We start from the raw sequence: 8,350 nt of genomic DNA on the forward strand, positions 1-8,350 counted from the left end.
CATCGAAATGTGTAGAATGGAAGTGGTGGGGATGATGAGTCCTATGAGGATGGATCCTTCCTAAGTTTGTAGCCCCATAGAAATGTGTAGAATGGAAGTGGTGGGGATGATGGGTCCTATGAGGATGGATCCTTCCTAAATTTGCAGCCCCATAGAGATGTGTAGGATGGAAGTGGTGGGAATGATGAGTCCTATGAGGATGGATCCTTCCTAAGTTTGTAGCCCCATAGAGATGTGTGGGATGGAAGTGGTGGGGACGATGAGTCCTATGAGAATGGATCCTTCCTAAGTTTGTAGCCCCATAGAGATGTGTAGGATGGAGGTGGTGGGGATGATGAGTCCTATGAAGATGGATCCTTCCTAAGTTTGTAGCCCCATAGAGATGTGTAGGATGGAAGTGGCGGGGATGATGAGTCCTATGAGGATAGATCCTTCCTAAGTTTGTAGCCCCATAGAGATGTGTAGGATGGAAGTGGTGGGGATGATGAGTCCTATGAGGATAGATCCTTCCTAAATTTGTAGCCCCACAGAGATGGATGGAAGTGGTGGGGATGATGAGTCCTATGAGGATAGATCCTTCCTAAGTTTGTAGCCCCATAGAGATGTGTAGGATGGAAGTGGTGGGGATGATGAGTCCTATGAGGATGGATCCTTCCTAAGTTTGTAGCCCCATAGAGATGTGTAGGATGGAAGTGGTGGGGATGATGAGTCCTATGAGGATGGATCCTTCCTAAGTTTGTAGCCCCATAGAGATGTGTAGGATGGAAGTGGTGGGGATGATGAGTCCTATGAGGATGAATCCTTCCTAAGTTTGTAGCCCCATAGAAATGTGTAGGATGGAAGTGGTGGGGTGATAAGTCCTATGAAGATGGATCCTTCCTAAGTTTGTAGCCCCATAGAGATGTGTAGGATGGAGGTGGTGGTAGTGCGACAGGACCCAGTAATAGATTTGGGAGGGAGGATAAGAGGAGATAACACAAAGCAGAAGGATGGAAGTGGAGGCTGACAAGCTAGATTTTCCCCTTTGCTCTTACATAGTGCCTGTTACTCTCCTCTCCCCACATCTCCCTCTTTTGTTGTCAAGTCGAATTGATAAATGAAGTGCAGTAAAAGTCTGCAAAAAAAAGCTGAAGCCTTCATTTGTGTTCATTTGCATTAAAGTGCTTGGAACAGCTGTTTTCCTTACAGGACCAGAGAGACTGCTATCTGTTTCCTTGGTGTGTTTGCCCTGCCTCCCGGGGTGAAATATTTAAGATTAATTATCCGAAGGTGGTGGGAGATGTGAGAATCCACTGTTTTTTTTTTTTTTTAATGGGCTGGGGAGAGCCAAGGAGAGACCTGACTTGGGAAATTCAGAGGTGAGACAGGGTTTGTATTGCTATGGAAGGGGATGATTCATCCAGGAGCATCCTTACATCACATCCTTCAACATCACTACTGCCTGGGAGGTGCTATTAATTACATTTTATCATGGACATGGGTGTGCAAATGATTTACAGTAGGTACAGTTCACAAAAAGTTTATACAAGGATAAAGGATCTTTATTTAATCCATGTAACTTATTTCCAAATCTCCTTGGGCTAAGTTCAAAATAACTCATTTTTTTTTTATTTTACTATGGAGCCTATTGTAGGTGTCACCACCACTTACCAATTGTATTATTATAATGCAGGATTTATACAGATGAAACAGTTTGAAATGGTGACAGTACAGTTACAATACAAGAGGGTTAGGAGGGCCCTGCTCATAAGAGCTTACAATCTAATAGTTATTCCATCCACCATTGTCCATTCTGTGCACCACTGTGCCTCTAGTACCTCCATGTCCATTTATTACTAGTACCTTCTGTATTGTTATCCAATGATTTTTAAAGCTTGGGCACACAGAGGTGATTAAAAAAGTTGTGCCATGATGACATTTTTTATATATTTACAAATAGAAGTATTTATTAAGTTATAGTCATTCATTTTTGCTAGGACTGTTTTTTTTATTTTAGAAAATACACAAATGGTCACCGGTCATGCATCCTGCTTTAGGAAATAAAATGCAGTTTATAGTTAACCTTTGTTATTATTATTCATTTCTATAGATATATATAGATTGTAAGCTCTAACGACCAGGGCCCTCTGATTCCTACTGTAATAAAGTGAAATGTATTTGTACTGTCTACCCTCAAGTTGTAAAGCGCTGCGTAAACTGTTGGCGCTATATAAATCCTATATAATAATTATATATATATGGGGATGATTCATCCAGGAGCATCCTTACATCACATCCTTCAGCCTCACTTCTGCCTGGAAGGTGCTATTAATTACATTTCATTTTCATCATGGACATGGGTGTGCAAATGATTTACAGTAGGTACAATTCACAAAAGTTTACACAAGGATAAGGATCTTTATATACACAGAGGTAAAGATCTCTCTCTCTCTCTCTCTCCCTCCCTATATATATATATATATATATATATATATATATATATATATATATATACTGTATATGGTTTTGGTATTTTGATACTGCCACTGAACAATACTTTCTATCTATAGTTGTAATATGGCAATTTGGCCCATAACCTGCAGCCTTCATACAAAGAAAAGAAAGTTGGCAATCTTTTTTAAGGCCTTACTTAAGCAAAGTCTGAAAACATATTTTAAAATGTATTTCCATATTTACAGTCACATTGGGATAACACCTGCTTTATATTGTTATGTTTCCATCCACATAGTGATATAAAAAAAAAAAAAAAAAAATGCTGCTTATATTTTTACTAGCTCTTTTCTGAAAACACCAAAACTGAAGCAAGGGGCTGGGAAATGATGTTTGTCATAACTAACACAGATCTGTATTGCGCTGGCAGACCTCATTAACAGTTGTAAACTAGATCCACACACTAGGGTTGATTTACTCAAACTAGAGAGTGCAAAATATGGTGCAGCAGTGCATAGTAGCCAATCAGCTTCTAAATGCAGCTTGTTCAAACAAGCTTTGACAAAGAACCTGGAAGCTGATTGGTTTCTGTGCAGAGCTGCGCTAGATTTTGCGCCCTCTAGTTTTAGTAAATAAACTCCATTGTCTGTTCCAAAAAAGGGTTAGGCCCCTTTTCACATGGGCGGTTGTTGTGCCGCTGGTAAAAACATGTTTTGTTATTTTGAAATTCCAACACTCCTAGCACAAAGATTATTCACATTTGTGTATTGTGATGATGTGCGATTACTTGCGTTTACATGCAGCTGCGTTTAGCTGCGGTAATAAGTTCTTGCCTTTTGAATAGCAACTGTTTACTTATTTTTTCTTTGTACTGCAATTAACTGCGTTTATATACAGATAGTTGCGGTACATCACTCCTGGACGCTGTCAAATTTATTTTTCCTAAATGCACAAAACCGTATGTTATGAAAACGTTGCTAAATGCAGTGTGTGAATGGGGCCATAGGAATGCATTGTCTATATTTAGCTGCGGTAAATAAGTTCCTATTTCCGCAGCTAAAAGCTGAAATCTAACCGTTCTTGTGTAAGGGGCCTTAAAGATCTCAAAACTTGGATTTTGCATTGTATGGTAATGGAGGGGAACTTAGTCTGTCCCCACCTTGTCCCTCCAATTGTAATTGTTCATAGTAGTTTGCAGTCTGTCCAAAGGCCTGCTGCAAAGAAACAACTAAAAAGGTAAAAACATTTTTTTTTAAATTATTTTTACCTATGATGTGTGAACGGGAATACATAACAAACATAATCTTTAGATTGTAAGCTCTCACGAGCCTCTTGTCTTGAATTGTATTGTAACTGTATTGTCTTCATTTGTTGGTGCTGCGTAAATTCTGTACAACAAAAATAACAACGTTTTTTCAAACTTGAATGCAACACTGGAACTTTTTCCTGCTGAGGCTGTCATTGTTGTCTTTGTGCTCTGTAAAGCTCTAAACAAAAAAAATTAGAGGCCAAAAAATAAAAAATCTGCATGGTTAGGCCTCATTTATACAGATGTAAACATTTTATTGATCTCATGTTTTTTTTTGCGTAATGATCAGTAAGTACTCACGTAAAATTATCCCCCCCCCCCCCCCAATACCTGCATCTCATATGTTGTCCGATGCAGATTTGGGGATTTTGTGTTACGGATCTAAGTGCAGTGCAATTTTGCACACCTGAGCCGATGTCTGAAAACACTGCAGCTGCGTTCAAATCCGTAAATAAAAATTGCTTGTAATTTTTTTTTTTTTTTATGGCCATGTGACTGGAGGCTTAAGCTGGATACACAATATACAATTCGCTTTAGATTTTTTTCCATTAGATTTACCAAAATCATATAATACGAGGTCAAACCCAAACACTTTCAATTTGTATGCAGTCAAATCAGGCAGGCCCTTGCATTTCATGGTTGAAGGTAAATCTAAAGGAAATCTAACAACAAAATTTGTTAAAGCTGGATACACACTATACAACTTTTGTTGTTAGATTTCCTTTATCTAATGGGCCATACACACTATACAATTGTCTTCATATTTTTTGCTTTAGATTTACCAGAACCATATAATATGAGGTCAAATCTAAACACTTTCAATGTGTATGCAGTCAGGCAGGCCCTTGCACTACATAGAAAAGGTAAATCTTAAGGAAATCTAACCACAAAAGTTGTATAGTGTGTATCCAGCTTAAGCCTGCCTGATTGCATACAAATGAAAAGTGTTTAGGTCTGACCTCATATTATATGGTTTTGGTAAATCTAAAGGAAAAAATCTAAAGACAATTGTATAGTGTGTATCCACCTTTATACTACAACTTGCCATAAATCCGATCAAAAGCAAAAAAAAAAAAAATTGCGTCGACTGCTTATTATAGCAGTAATTAGGAGCAAGCGCTAGTGTCCTGTGATCGCTTAATCGCACAACTAAAATCACACGTGAGCTTGCTTCTATATTCCAACACAGCCGACTGATCGTTCGCAATTTTTATTTTTTTTTTATTTGTACGGTCTCCTTTTTTATGCGCAAAAACTGTTGGCACTATATAAATCCTGCATACTAATAAAATAATCTGTCGTCATTTTCCCACATGTGTTACGTCTAACGTTCGCGGTGCTAATCTGGTTCGATAGCGAACAGGCTAGCACTTGTTCCTGCTGGCTATTTTAATAAAGGAAGAATATTATTTTGCATTTTTTTTTTTTTTTTGTGAAATCGTGATTCGCTCGCTCTCGCGCCCACCTTTTTTTTTTTTCGCGAGTCCGGGGCGCTCGATACTAATAGCCCAGCGCGGCGCGATTGGAGATAGCCCCCTTTTGCTCCTGCATCTTATCATTCCCCCGGATTAACAGGGACCTCGTTTGATCTCCGCTGGTACCTTTCTTAGGGAGACTTTGTAATGTAACATTTCACAGAGGAGAAAAAAAAGCTGCGAGTGAAGGCGAAATTAATTAGAGAGCTTCCTGGCCTCTTTTACCTACCAGCTATTGCGAGGCATGTCAAGTCGATTTTATTTGCACACAATGGGAATGATTTATTTTCTCTTAGAAAGGAGTGGGGCTGGCAGAAATGTGAGGATCAAAAAAAAAAAAAAAGTTTAAAAAAAAAAATGCCTTGAACTATTCACAGTAGAGATGGCTAATCAGTATTGAGACTCGGGGCACTGGGCAGCTGTTTCAATGCGGGTTCTCCTTTCATCTGAAGCTGTATGGAAGCGCTCAATTAAAAGCCTATCAGTTTGTAAGTAAATCAACGCCTATCAAAGTTGTCACATCAAACAAAACGATTATTATTGCAGCCCGCCTACCCTATTAATCTCCTACTTGGATAATCCTCTTGACAGGTCAGGCTTGGTGAGAGGGAAAGCCTGGACAGGATCTGCCTAATCTGGCCAAAGGGGGGGAAGACACAAGAAGGGGCAGCAGGGACAGAGCTGGCTAGGCTGGAAGCAACCCCCTCTCTCCCCATCTCCCCCCTGTGTGGATGTGTCTAAAATGGCCAATAGACTAGAAATTGGAGGAAAGGGGGGATCCATTCCATTCCCAAAATGTAGATTGGAAGCTCTGGGGGTTTCCTGCTGATACTACAAGTGTACATAGATCAGAGCACAGGCAGCACAGCACTTCCTCTAGCTGGGGTAAGAAGTTTACAACCTAAGGAGGGGGTAAGCAGCTAAAAATGCATTTTATAGTCAATGGAGGGGGGGGGGGGGCAGCTTTCTTATTCCGCTGGAGGATACAACACACATAACAGAGGGAACATGCTCAACTCAAACATCCATCAATACCATGCTCTCTCTGCATGCAGGTGTTGTCACTTTTTATTTGATGTGGATGACTGCATGGTGTGACAATCAGATGACATCCTGGGTGTCCCTTACATGCACAGTGGGGAATCCTAGAGCGATGTCCTCTTCCAGGATGGAATAAGTCCCTGGGAAGTCCCTGAGGATGTGATTAGGTGTCAATGACCTGAACACATAGTACATCAGCCCCTTGGTGGTGGATTCCCATCAGATGTCTCATGCTGTGACCGAGGTTACTCCTAATAGAGCTGGAATCAGTACACATCGGTCTGATCATGTCCCTATATACAGCCCAGTATAGACCCCCTCCCTGAATACTACACATATTCTATATACAGCCCAGTATAGACCCCCTCCCTGAATACTACACATATTCTATATACAGCCCAGTATAGACCCCCTCCCTGAATACTACACATATTCTATATACAGCCTAGTATAGACCCCCTCCCCGAATACTACACATATTCTATATACAGCCCAGTATAGACCCCCTCCCTGAATACTACACATATTCTATATACAGCCCAGTATAGACCCCCTCCCTGAATACTACACATATTCTATATACAGCCCAGTATAGACCCCCTCCCTGAATACTACACATATTCTATATACAGCCCAGTATAGACCCCCTCCCTGAATACTACACATATTCTATATACAGCCCAGTATAGACCCCCCTCCCCGAATACTACACATATTCTATATACAGCCCAGTATAGACCCCCTCCCTGAATACTACACATATTCTATATACAGCCCAGTATAGACCCCCCTCCCTGAATGCTACACATATAATATATACAGCCCAGTATAGACCCCCTCCCCGAATACTACACATATTCTATATACAGCCCAGTATAGACCCCCTCCCTGAATACTACACATATTCTATATACAGCCCAGTATAGACCCTCTCCCTGAATACTACACATATTCTATATACAGCCCAGTATAGACCCCCTCCCTGAATACTACACATATTCTATATACAGCCCAGTATAGACCCTCTCCCCGAATACTACACATATTCTATATACAGCCCAGTATAGACCCCCTCCCTGAATACTACACATATTCTATATACAGCCCAGTATAGACCCCCTCCCCGAATACTACACATATAATATATACAGCCCAGTATAGACCCCCTCCCCGAATACTACACATATTCTATATACAGCCCAGTATAGACCCTCTCCCTGAATACTACACATATTCTATATACAGCCCAGTATAGACCCTCTCCCTGAATACTACACATATTCTATATACAGCCCAGTATAGACCCCCTCCCCGAATACTACACATATAATATATACAGCCCAGTATAGACCCCCTCCCCGAATACTACACATATTCTATATACAGCCCAGTATAGACCCTCTCCCTGAATACTACACATATTCTATATACAGCCCAGTATAGACCCCCTCCCTGAATACTACACATATTCTATATACAGCCCAGTATAGACCCCCTCCCTGAATACTACACATATTCTATATACAGCCCAGTATAGACCCTCTCCCTGAATACTACACATATAATATATACAGCCCAGTATAGACCCCCTCCCCGAATACTACACATATAATATATACAGCTTCCACTTCATCTCACTGATCCTCTCTGCACTCTCTTCTCTTCTCTCTCTTCCCTCCCTCAATTGTTCACTCTGTTCTTCTTTCTTTCTTTCTTTTCTATGCAGAGCTGTGCCAGATTTTGCACTCTCTTTTTGTCATCTCATCCTCTCCTCTCCATATATTTCTGCTCTCTCTCTCTCTCTCTCTATATCTATCTATCTATCTATGATATATATATTCTATCTCTCTCTGTTGTTTCTCTATCTTTTCAGTCTCTCTCTCTCTCCAATCTTATATTATATAATCCTTATATCTCTGTCTCTTTCTTTATCTTTCTCTCTACTTCTCTTTCTTTTTCCATCTCTCTCTCTCTCTCTCTCTCTCTCTTTATTTCTCACTCTCTCTGCCTGCTCCCTGTCTCTCTCTTTCTGCCTACCTCTCTGCTTCTTTCTACATCTCTCTCTCTCTCTCCATCTTTATCTTATATTATATAA

Source organism: Pelophylax lessonae (assembly GCF_965119305.1).
Source record: "Pelophylax lessonae genome assembly, chromosome: 9".
In the NCBI taxonomy this organism is placed as follows: Eukaryota; Metazoa; Chordata; class Amphibia; order Anura; family Ranidae; genus Pelophylax; species Pelophylax lessonae.